Source organism: Scleropages formosus, chromosome 24 (assembly GCF_900964775.1).
Source record: "Scleropages formosus chromosome 24, fSclFor1.1, whole genome shotgun sequence".
In the NCBI taxonomy this organism is placed as follows: Eukaryota; Metazoa; Chordata; class Actinopteri; order Osteoglossiformes; family Osteoglossidae; genus Scleropages; species Scleropages formosus.
Window position 1 is genome coordinate 13,419,961 of NC_041829.1, and position 17,151 is coordinate 13,437,111.

Here is a 17,151-nt window from a genome sequence, read left to right on the forward strand (position 1 = left end):
TGTATGTAATAACTGGTAGCATCAGCCAAGGCAGCTGGTATTGTAGGGGTTGGTGCTGCTGCCTTTGGACCCCAATGGCATAGGTTCAAATCCCATCTCCTGCTGTAGTGCCCTTGAGTGAGGCACTTACCATCAATTACTCCAATAAAACTTCCCAGCTCTATAAATGGGTAAATCATTGTAAGTTGCTTTGGAAAAAAAGCATCAGCTAAATGAATGTAACTGAAATGATCTAAATAATAACACAAAAAAAAATTTATCTTCTTTTCCAAACTTGTTTAGCTGATGCTTTTCTCCAAACCAACTTGCAGTGTCATGTTTGTACAGTGAGCTACTCACACACACACACACACACACACACACATCCGAAACTGCTTATCCCATACAGGGTTGCAGGGAGACAGAGCCTAACCCACCAACACGGAGCGCGAGGCTGGAGAGGGAGGGGACACACCCCGGACGGGATGCCAGTCCATCACAAGCCACCCCAAGCGGGACTCGAACCCAAGACCCACCTGAGAGCAGGATCTGGTCCAACCCATCTCACCACCGCACCCTCACTACTCACACCGATTTACTTTAAAATAATAACTTTAAGATAGTACTTTAAAAACTTAATACTTAAAAAAAATAATAATAAAATAAAGTATATAGTAACATAATACTTTAAAAACTTTAAAATAATAGTTTAAAACACTCTACAGTGCAGGGTAATTTGTGCTAAGTGAGTTCATGGTTAAGTACTTGGCTCTGTAAGGGTTTTCCTAATAGACACCTTCTCTGTAACCTGCAAATTACCAGTTCAACTAGTGAGGCTGCAGGAAGTGCATCTACAGAATAGGGTGTGTGGGCTGTTAACACTACATAGAGTTCATTGGAAGTCACTTTGGAGAAAAGTGTCTGCTAAATAAATAAATGTAAATCAAATGCTTACGTATATATTTGTCACTTTTCTCTAACCAGCAATGTCCAGGGTACGAACCTTGATCGGGGGTACTACAGCAGGATTTGTACCATTCTTACCACTTCTTACCATTACACCACCTACTGCATGGTATAAAAGATGGTTTTCTTCAGCAGCATGATGAAAGAGCTCTCTGCAGTCAGCTCAGCACCTTGGCTCTCAGTGCTGGACAGTGGGTCTTGGTTTGAAGGGACCGCTGTTTGACCCTCCAGTTTGGAGCCATCGCACCTGCGGCTCCAGCCAACTGAACGTGTCACAGGCCATACCTCATGGGAGCTGGGACGGTGACCGGAGGGTTGACAACAGTGAGACCCGCAAATCGGGAGAGCAACATCTTTGCTCTTGTGCCACACGGTCCCTGGCTGGACTGGATGGACACACACAGACACACACACACACACACACTCAGCTGGACAGCAACACTTTTGGACTTTCAGAATAAATGCAACAGAAGCATTTACAGTTATCAGACACTTTTCTCAAAAGCAACTTACACTGTTAAGGTAGCTACAGTTATTAATCCATTTCTACAGCTGGGTACTTTTACTGGAGCAAATGAGGGTAAGTACCTTGCTCAAGGGCAGCACAGCTGGGGGTGGTGTCACTGGATACGATGGATACAAATAATATGACTGGGAGTGATGTTGATTGGAAGCTCCGAGGCCACAGCTTTAAATGGGGCTCCATCTCCGTCCGCATTCTCCGTCTTTATGTGGCTTCAAGTCCCTGGCTGCTCTGGTTTCCTCACACATTCACATGCACTTGTAGTTAGTTGACATCTCTACATTTCCCTCCTGCGCTGGGAGGTTTACCAATGTGTACGGGGATGATATTGTGGTCTTAAAAAAGTGTGTACATTCATTACACTGATCATGTCTGTCTTCACACAGGCATACAGTACATACAGTGCAGTGGAAATCTGAAGGTTACAGGTTCAAATCCTCCCTACTGCTGCAGTACCCTTGGGCAAGGTACTTACCATAAATCGCTCTGGTAAAATTACCCAGGTGTAAAAAGGGTTAAATAGTAGTATGTTACTTTAGAGGACAGCATCAGCTAGAAGAATAAAAGAGAACACAACTGTTGCTGCCCAGCTGCCATGACAACTTGTTCAGCTCACTGGCGACATCCTGTGGTTTAAATGACAATAACAAGTCAATAAATGCTCACGAGTCTGTATGACTTATTGTTTGGACATATTCTGCATTTATTCATTTAGCAGAGGCTTCTCTGCAAAGTGGCTCACAACTCAGAGCAAACAGAAGTACACTTCACCGACACATGGCAAGACAGAGATGTACACGCATGACTGATGATGTACAGTCACTTGGTCCGGTGCCATTACCAGCAGACCAGTAGCTTTGTATAGAACTGATAGGAAATTGTATTTTATATTATTTTAACTGATAATGCAGTGGAGATTTACAGAGCAGACAAAAAGATCAGGAGAGAAGTGGGTCTGAAAAAGATGTGTTTTGACAGCCTTGAATGTTGGGAGAGACTCAGCAGTTCTGAGTGAGGGGGGAGCTCATTGCACCACCAGAACTGAAAAGCTTTGCACTTTTAATTTTGGACCAGAGGTGGAGGAGCGTAGCAGTCTGGTTGGGGTGTAGTGAGTGACCAGGTTTTGTAGGTGATCCCACTGACTGTTTTGTAGGCTGTAACCAGAGAGTTCAATTTGATTCGAATATAGGCTGCTAACAACTCTGCCTCCTTTGGGTCAAGAGAAATTCACTTACATTAGATTTCCTACCATCTCTCTGTGTGTGTGTGTGTGTGTGTGTGTGTGTGTGTGTGTATTTCAGATCAGATCACTCAGTCATGTAATTATCAATCATATTTCATTTGCCTTAGCTCCATATAATACAAACATAATTGTGTTATTTTGCTTAAATATCAGTTTTTTCTAGTTTTCTGTATAGGGTAAATGGTGCAGCGAGTGGAAATACCTTGTTTTTCACAGCATTTGTAGAAAAAAAAAATTGTGCCTTCTAACAATTTGATTTGCTGCCGCCCTTGGAAAAGCATCAGCAAAAGTGCACACAATTTTGCATAAAAGCATGAGCTAAGCAAGCGGTAATAACAGCAATAAATAATTTGTTTGTGAAGAGGTTGTCGGGTTCAGACTCCACAACCCCCGACTCTGCATCCACTGTACTTCTGCCATAAAGCCTTTTACACACTGCAGTGCCGCACACGCAGAAGTAAAGGCCCCGGTGGAGCCAGGGATAGGGATGCGGTGGGGTGGGGTGGGGTGGGGTGGGGTGGGGTGGGTGCCAGAGCAGTCCCTGGCGGATGTCAATACAGTGGAGGCTTTCCTCTGATCATTTTTTGAACATTGTCCAAATGTTACCTATTGGTGGCGCTAGTGGGAACTGCAGTGTTGTTATGTGAGGTCCACCACCCCCGACAATAACTCTGTCTAAAAGAGATGATGCAGAGGAGTGTGGCTCGAACCCTGGTAATGCGTGCAAAGCACACTTGGCCAGTAGAGGGCGCTCTTGTCCAAAAGTGGGTGAATGACTGGAGTAGGACCCTCACCAATTACAATTATTATTATGTTTTTACTTTCTTGCACTACTTAAGCAGGCCAGGTGACAATCATTTATGCCGGGCTGTGATGCATCCTTACTGATTTGGGACTAAGTATGCAAATCTGACATATTTCGTAACTAAATCACTGCAGTTCATCGCAGAGGCGCCAATTCAGCAGATCTCACACCAAGCGCGTGCGACAAAGTCACTGTGTTACCGGTCACTTCTCTGCAGGATCCCCAGCAGCACGCGGGAGCCGCAATAAGGGACCGCGTACGCGGCGAGGCTGCGCGTGCGTCCCCCTTCGTCCGCAGGACAGGCGCGAGACGGACACGTGAGCACGCGCAGCAATGCAGTAACTGTCTAGACACGAGTTGAGGAACACCGGCAAAACCCCCAAAACACACACACACACACACACACACACACACACACACACACACACACACACACACACACACACACACACACACACACACACCGCCCCACCCCCTTTAATATCGTCCTCATCATTCGTTAAACTTTTTAATGCATTAATGGGGACCGGGCGCGTTCACGTGACAGGGCTGCGCGAGTTCCCTCCTGCCCGCTCGTCGCTGCTCCCTGGAGGCGCTTTAATCCTCCGTTCAGCACCGGTGTGATGCACCACTGCGGGACGCGCGCGCGCACGCACGCACATTGCGGGAGAGCGCGCCGCGCCCGGAGCTCGGCGAGATTCACTCTCCCGGTGTGGGATACGGGTTGCGAGTGACCGGTAAGCGCGCACCTGTGCGATTCTTTCTCGTGGGGCGTTGGGGTAAGTGAAGGGGGCGACGTGCGCGTGGCGTGGGCGATGCTCGGGGACGAGTGCGCTGCTGTCCCTCGCACTGCCACTGGCCCGACGCCGCGCGGGCCCTGCCAGTACCGGCTCGTTCTCTTACGAGCGGCTCCACGGCGCCCCTCGAATAATTTGACCCGCACTGTTGTCCACCTGGAGACAGGCGGTTTGTCCGAACTACCACTTAAGTTCTGTGCCATATATCTGCAGTAAAGTAAGTGAAGGGACGAACTGTACCTGAATGGTCACTGAACTGAGTAAATAAGCGCTTTAATTTAATTTCTCAGCTGGCATAAAGTATTGTTCGATATACTGTTCAAACACAACAAAAAAATCGGTCCTAAAATTAGGCGTCATACTGGAATAAATGAAAATTAGAGCCCAAAGTGATATGAAGAAGACAAGCGCCGGGGGGATTTTTTTTTTTTTCCTCCCCTCAGACGGGGCTGCTACATAGTGATCCCCGCGTGACACGCAGGGGTGAACGGGTAGGGAGGCAGCGGCCACTTCCTGCCAAATAGTGAGCCCTGAATTCAAAACGCTCGCGACGGGGAGTAGTGCGGGCACGAGGGCTGAATGAGGCACAGCGCGTGCAGCAGGCTGCTCGTCCTATAACTGGTCGATTCTCTCAGGTAATTCACCTTTGTCGGCGTTAACACGTGTTTAAATGCACTTTATTGGCTCTGAGGCGACGCGATGTGCTTACTAGTAGCTAATAGTAGTAGATTATAATAAAACTAGTTCTGGCTTGTTTTTGCAGCACTGCTGCGACTCTTCACTGTGACTTGCACCGGTGACTCAGGCTGTGGACTGTACATGCTTTTTTTAATTTATTTATTTAGTGGGAAAGTCACACATCGCTAAAACGTGTGCTGCTGCAGCATCGTTCCTTTCACTTGCGATTCAGTACATCGCGGCGCCGCGTTGTAACGTTTGTATTCAGTTCAGTCGTGCTCGATGACCGAGCACCTCGAAGGCTCGCGCGGTGTGTGACTGTGTGTGTGACTGTGAGCGCGAGCCGGCGCGCCGCGTGCGTGGCGCAGTCCGGCGGGACCGCGTGTCCGCATCGCGTCGCGCGTTGTGGAACGCGGGGATGGCGCGCCTGCAGTGCACGTGGCCACCTCGGCTCGCCGGTGCAGCTCGTGCGCCGTGCTGTACCGGATTTAAGCGCATTCCGACTCTTGCAGCAACGTGTATGAGCGCAATTTACGTGTGTGTGTTCGAGATCAGGATGAGGCGGGGCGCGTTGGGACGCGCCGATGCGGAGAGAAGAAAACGAAGAGCGGCGAGAAACTCACTGAGCGTTGCGGCACTTCTGCAGCTGCGTTCGCCTGGTTCCACGTAAAGTCATGTCATCATGTCATGTGCTGCACTCGGATCGGTGGTACACACACACACACACGACACGGGTCAGGCACGTTTTTAAACGTTAAATTACTCGCTGTGTGTCATTCGTACTCGGTGACAGTCGCCGGTCACTCATCGATCGGATCATCCGTCGTTCCAGCGCTAGACCTTCCTGCTCCACGGAGACTCCGAGTGTATTTACTTCTGTTTGACATGCATGGCGAGACACCGCTGATTTGTTGTGCTGCTGCTGTGGCTGAAGTAATGCGAGGAAGTCCTTAAAGGCTTAAGGAAGCTGAGTGTGACGTGATGCAGCCCGAGGGATGCTTGTGTATTCTTGCTGCCTTTTTTTCTTTTTCTTTTTTTCTTCACTTTTTCACACAAGTCACTTGAGCTGTATACATCATGCGAAGAAAATGTCATTTACCATAACTGTGTGCACAAATTTTGAGCAGTCTGTGGCCCTGGGGCATCATAACTCGCTTTGTATGGTGGAAAGTTTAATTTAGTAAATGAACTGTGCTGTAGAATCGTGTGTGCATCTAAGTCTCTCTCTTTCTGTCGATGTGATGCAGACGTTGTGTTTTTCTGTGAGGTGTACGTCCTTTTGGAGAAAAGCGTCTCTTAAACGAATAAAATGTAATCGCTCCTGGGCCGTGGGTTCGACACACCCAATCTGAATCCGTATGGACTTGATATATCTTCTTCCTTTCTTTGGATTTCCTACAGGTGCTCCGGAGGTGCTCTGGTTTCCACCCGCAGATATAAGTTTAAGGTTAATCACTGCCTCATGCCCTCTGTTTCGGGGATAGGCTGCAGACCACCAAAGCCTTGCACTAGGCTCGCAGTTATTGATCATGGATGAAAGAAGGATCATACAAAAGTTTTGCAGAACTCTAAGCACATTCCGTTTGGTGTATTTATATTTCAGTGTCGCAAAAAGTTTTCATTGCATACGGGTTTGTGCTGGATCAGTCAACACACAAGTCAAAATGAGACATCTTGCCAGTGTAAATCCCCCCCGTGCCATGCACTTACTGTACTTTGTGAAAACCACAATGGGATCATCCTCAATTTGGTTGATGGGGCTTTAGCGTGCGATTGCAAATATGCTCACGGATTGAGATGACAGCATATTTCAGGTAAAATTATACCTCTTTTTATTGTGGAGTCAACCATGTGGGGCATTTGAAGTTTGTTTCTCTGGTGTTGTATCACCCTTTCAGAATTGAGGTGGACAGTATTCTGTTCTGTGTTTTAGTGTCTCTTTGGTTATTGTAGCTGTCGAGGAGAAGCGTAGTTTTTGAGTGAATATTTATGATGCAGTACTCTAATAAAATTTGAGTATTTACAAAGTTATTTCTTATGTTCTACTGGTACTTTTTTTAAGTTTATTCTTTTGCTCAACCTTCCCAGCCTTTGTCAAGGTTGATTTAAGTCAAGATCAACAGAGGCAAAGTTTACTTAATTACTGGTCAGAATTTTGTGGTCCGAAAACATAAATGCGATGGAAAATAAATGGTTTCCTGTAGTTTTTCTTTAATTTACATAACTATGGTTGTCTGGTAAAGAGAAATATGAGGATATAAAGCTTCCCAGAATGAAGGGATTGCTGAACTATTCACTTTTCGTGGAAAGTATCGAGTTTAGTGCTTATGCTCCAAAATGGCTGCTGGTCAGTGGTGTGGCCCTCACCACACACACGCATCAAGATGAAAGGTTGATTAAAACTAGTTGGTGTGTTCTAGTGGACAGACATATCGGTGTTTGGTTCCAGATGGGGTTCCTTTCGTAATTTTTCTCAAGAGGATCCGGTTATCTGTCCAGACACATTCCCACTGTGGCTGCAGGAACCGTGCCGAGGTGGGGCTCGAAGCCTTTGGCTCGCATCCCGGAGTGTGCGCTTGAAGAAACCTGGAAGGAGCTTTGGCTCATTCTTGAAAAGAAATTATCAATAGTTGATGGGTGAAATTGCGAAAATTAATTCCAGAGGAAGCGAGTAGATGTGCCAAGTATGTATCGTATGTTAAGGCCAGTTTGATATGTAGCATTAAACACAGAGTTGAGTTGTTTTCACAGTGCCCATTAAATGACACTCAAACCCCCATATTGATGTATTTCTAAGTATTAACTATGAGTCAAGTGATTGCTGTCTTCTGCCATTCCCCATTTCATGTATCTCAATCTCTTCCTTAGGTTCTGGACCACTGCAACCCTACACTGTCCCAGAAGGCTAGGGGGTGAGGCAGGGTACACCCTGGATAGTGCACCGGTCCATCGTACGGCAGTTGTGCATGCAGATAGACTGATGGGGAATTTAGCAGCACCAGTTTACCTAAAACACATTTCTCTGGACCTTGAGAGGAAATGAACATGTGGAGGAAACCCATTCTAGCAGTGAGAACATTCAGTACTGCAAAGATTGAGCTGTAATTAACCCCCTGTTGACACCCGCAACCCAGAAACTGTGAGAAATTGCACCTCGAGGCCACTGTTATCCAGCAGTTCATTTTGATGTTCTTTAACTGCAGGTGAGTCAGCCCATTGCTAGATCTTCAGGCCAATAACAAGGTCATATCAAATGACTGTCCAAAAGATTCTGCTGTGTTAAGCAACTTAAGATACAAATAGCATAAATGTTTAAAAAAAAAAAAAAATCTAGTGTTTTTGTTTGAAAACTCTGAAATGACTCAATTCGTGTGCTTTTAACAACATTTGCGTTGTTACATTTTCTGGTTTGTAATGTGCAAAAGCAAACCAGCTGTGTAAACCATGTAATGTTTTATCAGACACCATAAGAAAATATTCAACATCCCGACCCTCATAATAGCCTTAGATTATACAGCTTAAGTTTTTGGAAATCTTAAAGTGCTTGGTAATTGTACAAGAAAATATGTTCTTTTCTAAAAATCATAAATGTATTCATAGCCTACAATTTAAAAGCTGGCTGGGTATATATATATTGTGGGTTGTGAAGTCATGACAAGCCAGAATTAGACACCATTCGTGCCAGTACATAATTTTGGTGGCAGTGCTTATTAAACAATTTTGCCCTTAAAACCTCAACCTAATGTCAAGGCTACAGTTAAATATTCCTCATTCAGAAAAGTCATGTCAGGGAAACTATAAAACCTTGAGATTTACTTTTGATTTGAGTCCAGAAAATAATCAATTAATGAATTGGCCTTTTAAGAATCATGTAATCGCTTTTTGTTTTGGTTAAGAATGGTGAATTAATGACTGACAATGAATCAATGAAAATTGCTCTTATTTTGTATTCTAAAAGTAAAGAAGTTGCATCGTGCTTCTGTGCTTTTCAGAGTTTTTGGTTTCATGGGTTTTTTTAAATTGCTTTAGGAGGTCAGTTTTTAGCAAGGCAATAGACTCATTTTTTGCCAAATAAAAGCAAAAAATGTAACTAATGTAATAGTAGTGCAATTGAGAACTTTCTCAAGCAACAAGAAAACTGCTCTTTAAAGTTTATACTGCAATCTTTTAGTCAAGCTCATTGCATACAAGGAGAACTGGTAGTGTAGTGGTTAGAGCAGCTGCCTTTTGTGTCCAAAGGTTTGAGGATCAAATCCCACCTCCAGGTGTAGTACCCTTGAGAAAGGTACTTACCCTAAATTGCTCCAATAAAATTACCCAGCTGTATAATTGGAAATACCTTAATATTATAAGTTGTTTTTGAGAAAAGCATCAACTAAATGAGTAAATGTATATGCATGGTGTGTCAGCACATGCATATGCTGGAAGTTATTCTTATAGTCCAGTAAACTTATTTTTAAAAATCCCTCATATTTTCCATGATGACCTTTTTGCTGGCTAAACCTTGTCAAACATGTTGATCTGAGATTTTCCTTCAGTCAGTTGCTTAATGCTGAATTTAATTAGCGTATTTGGAAGAATTTCCTGGCTTACATGTGCTTGCTTTGCAGAGAGATCTGTTTCAGAGGTGGATGGTGGGGATAATTCAATACTTCTGAAACTTGTCTTACCATGTGGGCCCACTGATATTGACTGCAGTTGCAGTATTCTCCCCCCCCCCCATTGGATGTTAGAAGAATTCTAGGTACAACATATCAGGTAAAAAATGTATAACTTGCTTTTCTGTGAAGTGGCCAATGAGTTTTTGAAATTAAAGAATGTCCTTGTTATTCATAATTTTGTTACCTCATTAGAATAGCTTTCGCCACCCCCAGTGTGGCATTCATAAAAGGTTTTGGAATATTTAATTGGTTGAGAGCTTTAGCTTTGTAGACAGTCATTGTCCATCCAGTATTCTGGTTCTGAGCCTTGCTGTTAAAAACATAGCGTCATAGGTTTGACAATGTTTCAGCTTAAGTTTAATTTGGGTTTGATTAACCTGTTTCAGTTCCTCAATGTTACAATCTGCCTGTTTCTGTATGAATGACTTCTGGAATGTTGCTTTCACAAATTAAGAAACATTGGTATTTTGGTGCCCCTTTAGGTTGATTTAATTTTTAAATCAAGACAGATGACCTTCCCTTGCTGTCTGAGCTTCTTTATTGAGCGTGTCTTGAAGTTCAGAAAAGAGACGGACAAAAGTGGTCTCCTCCAAAATGGTTTTCTGTCATGTTGATCCAGCTTGAGAAGGAATTGAGTCATATTGGAGTTGCTGCCAATGACTCGAATCCCCTTTTCTGCAGCCTTTTGGTCATGTTTGTTCTGTATTTATGTCCGCTGACTAATCGGAAGTAATTCTGTTGGCCCTTCAGAAATTGGAAGTCTGCTGGTAACAGTTTAAGAGGAGGGACAGTGTCATCGAGTAATTTATTTTTCTGCGTTCCTTGTGTGAAGTTGACTTAACTGGATACTAACTGAGAACTTCAAAGAAATATTTAAGTGTGGGCACATGTCAGAGTTTGCTTTGGGTTCTTTCCACTCAGTGTGTCCATTCAAAAGTTGTTTTACTGGAAATTATAAGCTAAGGTTGAAGTCCTGCGTTGAGCCTGTGCCAGAAAGCCACGTCTTGAAATGGCAGGAAGATTTGCAGCGATGTGCCACACCATACTTTGTGTTACGTTTTTGTGACGAGGATATGTGAATGAAGCTGCTTAAGTGTTTGTTTGTAGAAGGCCTCAGACTCTTATTTGAACCTTTCCAGAGGGTGAGCATGACTTCATCATTACCTCATACCTCTCGTAAGGCTTATCGAAAACATGTGCCGCACGTCTTTTTCACTTTAGAAAGTTACAAGGGCTGTCTTTGGGTCTGGGAACCAGAGGGGCTTTCGTTATGAGGACAGGCTTGTTTGTGTGTATGGGTTTGTATCAGTGATCTTTTTTTTTTTTTTTTTTTTTTTTTTTGTATGTGGGAGGGTTGTTTTTCTTCTGTGGATGGTTTTTTTTTTTTTTCTACTTCTTTCTTTCTTTCTTCCCCCTTTTGGACTCATCTGTATCTTGTTCCTATGCCTTTACTTGTGCATATCCTGCCTGGGTCCCTGCATAGCCAAATTTATTTTCTTGGACAAGAGATCTCTTCTGCAATGTCATCATGGCTTGCTCTCGAAGTGTTGGGGAAAAAAAGTGTTTTTTTTTCCCCCTCCTTCTTTTTCCATGTTCTTTTGTTTAATCTCCATATTGCTGTCCCACAAATTCCTCAATTTAGAACGTATCTGAAAGTATGAGTTATCTCACATTGAGGGAAAAATGGAAAGTGATGATTTTAACGTATGGCTTTGTTGTGTAAATTGTGTGAGGTTCCCAGGAGACTACAGTTATATTGGTTCCAATTAGTGATGTGCTGTGCTTTGGCTCTGAGACTGCAGATATTTTTGTGCCGTTGGAAGAACCTTGTGGAGGGGGTCAGGGGCCTCGAATTCATGGCATGAAGGACTTGAAGGTCCAGCATTTGGCAGCAAAACTTGAACATTTTTTTTCCAGCGCTGGGAAATTCTTGAGCCGGGAAAGCAGTTTGCATAGATATCAAGCCTTTGTTTTTTCTTTTTTAACTGGTTACTGGGTCTTATTGTGCCATGAGAGCACGAGAGGTGCCAGGGTTTAAATGCTGAGAACTGATAATTGAGTTTTTGCCTTCTTTTGTGGAATTTGTAATACTTCTTAAAAAAAATCTAAACTTGATGTGATGTGTGCCTATAGCTACTGAATCTTACTATGAAGAGTATTTTAAATAAAATTTTATTTTAAGTATATTAGCACACATCCCGAGTTTAAACGCTTCTAAAGCATCAGGTGTTTCAGGAGCAGTTTGTGATCTGAGCCAGGCTGGAAGGTGATGACAGATCTCTGTGTTGCAGGTGTGAGTAGTGTCCTGTACCCTATGGACAAATTGCGCCTGGCAGGTTTCTTTCTGGTGTCACTTTGCAAGAGTCGTAGAGCTCTGTGGTTCCATGACCAGGTTTGCCGGTATGCAAGATATGCTGCCTCCTCTCCTTGGATTAAACTTGGCATTCCTCTCCTTATGCTTCAGGAAGAGGATGGTTGTGGGGCTGCTTTGTCAGCTACCCCTACTCTTGGTGTTTTATGAGGACATAAATACCCGGCTGTAAATATGTCTCCTTTCTTCTGCCGTTTACCGCACCCCCGGCTAAACGGCCAAAGTCCATTGTGTTGCTTTATGTAATTCAGGACGTCATTAAACATCAGCCTTTCCTTGCGTTCCTGCGGCTCGGTAGAAAAAAGTCTCTGGAACTCAGAGACTCGGAAACATCTATTGCGTTTGTGTGTCATTTGTAAGGAAGTGTTTATGTGATATTTGTGCTGTTGTTACATAATGGCAAGCAAACCATCACACACTATGACAGTTTTAACACTAATATGCATCATTTACAGCACAGTAGTCTCTAAGTATAATATAAAACTGAATGTTTGACAGCATGGGGGGCGCAGTGGCGCAGTGGGTTGGACCAGGTCCTGCTCTCCAGTGGGTCTGGGATTCGAGTCCCGCTTGGGGTGCCTTGCGATGGACTGGCGTCCCGTCTTGGGTGTGTCCTCTCCCCCTCCAACTTTACGCCCTGTGTTGCCAGGTAGGCTCCGGTTCCCCGCGACCCCGTATGGGACGAGCGATTCCGAAAGTGTGTGTGTGTGTGTGTGTGTGTGTGTGTGTTTGACAACATAGAACACTTGTTCTGTAATCTGACAGACCTGTTCATGGCATTGCAGCTCTTAGGGATACACATTAGCCTTTAAAGTACGTCACATGCTGAATTTGTTAATGTAAATTGACTCTATTGCCTAGTTTATCAATAAAGCTGATTCACATTCAACATCTCTTAATATTACATGTATTGAATCATTTAATATAGAATATTAGGAGATTATAGGTGACCCTGGTATTTTTATAATGGTTGTATGTATACAGGCACTGTGCAAACAGATTCTCATTAATTAGAATGACTTCCATAGGTGTTCACTGTCTATGTGAGCTATGCATTTTGTTTCACTATGGAACAGGCTGGTGTCTCTTGAGACGACTAAGGAAGTGCATTGCCACAAGTCTCTATAGTCTCTGTTTAACGTCTGTTTGAATCTCCTGCAGCACTTAGAGAAAACATTTTTGTTTGTGTTTGCATGCATAAATATTAAATCAAGCAACACTGTCACTATTTTCAGGTTATACAGCTGACATGTTTTTTGTTATACTGCATTGAAGTTTTGGGGGGTGCGGTGGCACAAGTGGGTTGGACCAGGTTCTGCTCTCCAGTGGGTCTGGGGTTCGAGTCCTGCTTGGGCTGCCTTGTAACAGACTGGCGTCCTGTCCTGGGTGTGTCCCCTCCCCCTCCGGCCTTGCACCCTGTGTTGCCGGATTCGGCTCTGGTTCCCCGCGACCCTGTATGGGACAAGCGGTTCAGACTGTGTGTGTGTGTGTGTGTGTGTGTGTGTGTGTTGAAGTTTTAATTGAAATTTGCACTGTTAACATTTTGTGGAAAATAGGTGAATACCAAAATCTGTTACTGGAAATGTGAGCTGAACGAGGACAGTAGTGTTTGAATATGTGTGTAATGAGATCGCCATGCATCGAACGCAAGTTGTGTTGGATGAACCATGGCCTTTACATGGTCTAAAGCATTGTTCATTACACTGGTATGTGTGTTAAGTCTCTCAGTGGATTGCCCTAGCCTTGGAGCTCTTAGACTTCTGATGGTATGTATGACATGCTGCAAGGTCTTTTATAACTGGGAGAGAGGTCCTGCAATCTTCATGCCATGTACATCATCATCACCCGCCATCCTACCTTCACCCGCTGCTCCCATACCCAGGCACTCTCATTTAGAGCAGACCCCCAGAGAGGCAGTGGAAAGGCCATGCTAATTACATCTGCAGCTGGATCCTCCATGTCTGCCAGCTTCAGGGTTAGTGATGGACATGCCCCTACATGGCATCCACACTTGCATCAAGGGGGTGCTGGGGAAGAAGGAAGCAGGCCGTTTGCAAAGTCAATCAAACTGGAAGCAAATGTCTTTCAGCAACTGCTATCCGTTTCATTTACAGCCTTCAAGCATGTCAGGCTGTACTGTGCCTTAAAGGTCAGTACATAGTGGACTTATTGGTGCTGTCGAATTCCAGAGTAATTTAAATGATGTTAATGGGTCACTGAGCACAGCGAAATGGACATGGACATGAACTCTATAGGAAGCAGACCGATGACAGTCGACAGCTCGCCTCACTAAACTATGTCTGCACAGTTTGGCCTCCAGCCTCAGAAAGGCACTATGCATCTCATTTTCAATGGCACAGAAGCGAACGGAGCAGGTTGACATGGCTGAAGTGTTGAAACCAGAATTGAAGTTTCAGAATCATCTGCTTGGCCTTTGTTTCATATATGGTCATTCCTGAGATGGTCCCATTCAAGTTATAAGAATTTGACTTGACTGGTATAGTAAGAACAGTCAGTATTAAGAGTTCATTCACTGCTCTTATTGAGTAAGGTCTTTAACTTGTAAAATGTTCCCCTGGATTTCCAAGTTTGACAAATTGACATATCAAGATTAAAAGAATGTTTTAAAATTAATTTACTGAGTTTGACAAGTGGTACAAAGGCGCTGTGGTATCCCATCTACCAGGGTAAAAGGATGAACTGCTAAAGGAATTTTCCCTCAAGATTTGTTATTCTTGCTTCCCTGTTCAAATTTTGTTTCTGTATGCTAAAGTAAATATTTCCTCATCGCATCTAAAAACGTGATTACCGTGTGGTTGTTTGGTTAAACACTGTTGGGTTTTTACCTCGTGTTCAAAGCATGATTCTGATATTTCATAACTTGCTGTAAGGACAAAAGTTATCAAAAACATGCTTTCCTACGATAGCCATGGAGAATGAATCAATTGTGTCATTCAATAGCTGTGGTCTGTTGGTTCCCATAGTGAACAAACAGTCTCTTGATGGCTTATTGTGAACGTGAAGGTAATGGTATCATTTCGGGTCATTCTGAGCGCTTGGATAACACGGGTAAAAGGGCGTCTGAAGGGTGTTGGTGTTGACATTTGCATGACAGAGGAGTGGTTAGTGGAGCAAGCATGAGTTTTAACACAGCTGTGTTGTTCCTGCTTTGGCTGATCACGACCTCAACATGACCCCAGTTCAGCTGTGCTTATCTCCGCGGGGTGCCTCAGGCCAGATAGGCGGTTTGTTCTGCCTGTGGTGCGACCACATGCTGCTCCGACAAATGCAAGTTTACAGCTTTAAGTCAATTTAAAAAAAAAAAAAAAAAAGAAAAAAGTTTGGGTCTCATGATCTACAGAAGAGATGGCATTATTGACAAACCTTCAGCCCCTAGACAAGCCGATCACTGATGGGGAATAACAAGCAGATCATCTCAGTGCAGCTTCTTTTAGTGCATTTGTTGCAGTGAAACAAATAATCTGTGTGACAAGCACTGAAGTAATCTTCTTTTTTTTTTTTTTTTTTTTTTGCTGTTCTTGTAATTGTGAGAATTTGCAGCCATGTGGAGAAAACTACAGCAGGACAGAGTCATGTGTCCATCTGGAGGTTTCCACATTTCGAGTTGCATGGTGGGGGGTCCTTTGGGTTGCCAGATGGTGCGGTCGTGGCACGTAACTGTTACTGAGGAGTCCCAGTGATGCTGCATTTCTGCAACCACCAGCTAGCTCCTTCTCAAAACAGCAGTCTGTATTAGATGGTTTGTTTGAACCAGGAAGCTTGTAATGGAGATTATGAAGTAGGCAGCAGGTAGATAATGCTAGCGTAACCAGAAATATTTTGACGGGCCTTCTCGACTTCTATTGCTGTGTTTCACATGACTCATGACCGTGTTTAAAATTTAGATGCTGTCGGCAGCCAAAGCTGAACAGTTTTTTTATTTATTTTTAAATGTATGATTAATCATCCTACTAGTGTTTTTGTTCTATGTGCATGTTATAATCATTCACCAGGCTCTTCTCTGCGAACATGTAGTGGTGGCAGTGACCTGGCTAGTTCAGCTGTTGGTGTGTTTGTGATTCATGTCAGTACCCACACACGTACACATTTTCTGAACCGCTTGTCCCATACGGGGTCGCAGGGAACTGGAGCCTACCCAGCAACACAGGGTGTAAGGCCAGAGGGGGAGGGGACACACCCAGGACGGGACACCAGTCCGCCGCAAGGCACCCCAAGCGGGACTCGAACCCCAGACCCACCAGAGAGCAGGACCCGGGCCAACCCACTGCGCCACCGCACCCCCCGTTGTCAGTAACCACATTGGGCATTTATTTAGCCGCACTGTTTGGGTGTTGGGGGGTGCGGTAGCGCAGTGGGTTGGACCGGGTCCTGCTCTGCGGTTGGTCTGGGGATTTGAGTCCCGCTTGGGGTGCCTTGCGACGGACTGGCGTCCCGTCCTGGGTGTGTCCCCTCCCACTCCGGCCTTACGCCCTGTGTTGGCTGGTTAGGCTCCGGCTCCCCGCGACCCCGTATGGGACAAGTGGTTCAGACTGTGTGTGTGTGTGTGTGTGTGTGTGTGTGTGTGTGTGTGTGTGTGTGTTACATGGTTTGGAGTTTGAGTGTGTGGTGAAAGATTAGTTCTAAGAGAAGTAGACCTCTACTTGGTGCCTTTTGTGAGAAGCACAGAGGATTAGGATTACTTATATCAGGAATGTTTATTTGTTGCTCAGTCTGTAGTGCTGCAAGCTTATAGTCCCAGGGTTGTAGGTTCAAATCCACCCCTAGCTCTATCCAGAGTTTGCATGTTGTGGGTTTCTTTCATGTTTTGGGTAACTTGGTGAGTCTGAATTTCCCTCATAGACTAGTAAGTAGTGTTCCTTGAACTTTGTGATGCCCGTTATTCTAGATCACTGCTTCCTTTATTGAATAAGTTGTTAATGAAGTCTTGTTTAACAAAAATGTCCACTAAAATTATTTGTGAACTAGATAATTGCTTGCAGTCATACAGTTTATTGGCAAACAGATTTTGTTCTTCTCAAAGCTCTCTCAGTTCTCTGCCTGCTGCCTCTCAGTCATAATTATGAAAGTGGCTGATTTATCTGGGAAAAGCCCTTTGAGATGGGCCACA

General features: G+C 44.2%; 1 protein-coding gene across 4 annotated transcripts in view; it reads left to right on the forward strand.

Moving 5' to 3' along the window:
• The first annotated feature begins 4,067 nt into the window (after positions 1 to 4,067).
• The window catches only part of add3a (adducin 3 (gamma) a), a 74,528-nt gene continuing 61,444 nt past the window's right edge, over positions 4,068 to 17,151 (forward strand). Inside the window, exons 1-2 of one of the 4 annotated variants that reach the window (XM_029248595.1) lie at positions 4,068 to 4,253; positions 7,860 to 8,194. The gene's annotated coding sequence lies outside the window, so the exon portion shown is untranslated. Of the gene's footprint in view, positions 4,254 to 4,858; positions 4,949 to 7,859; positions 8,195 to 17,151 lie in introns of those variants that run through there. The other 3 variants (XM_018726500.2, XM_018726501.2, XM_018726498.2) reach the window with 3 other exon arrangements.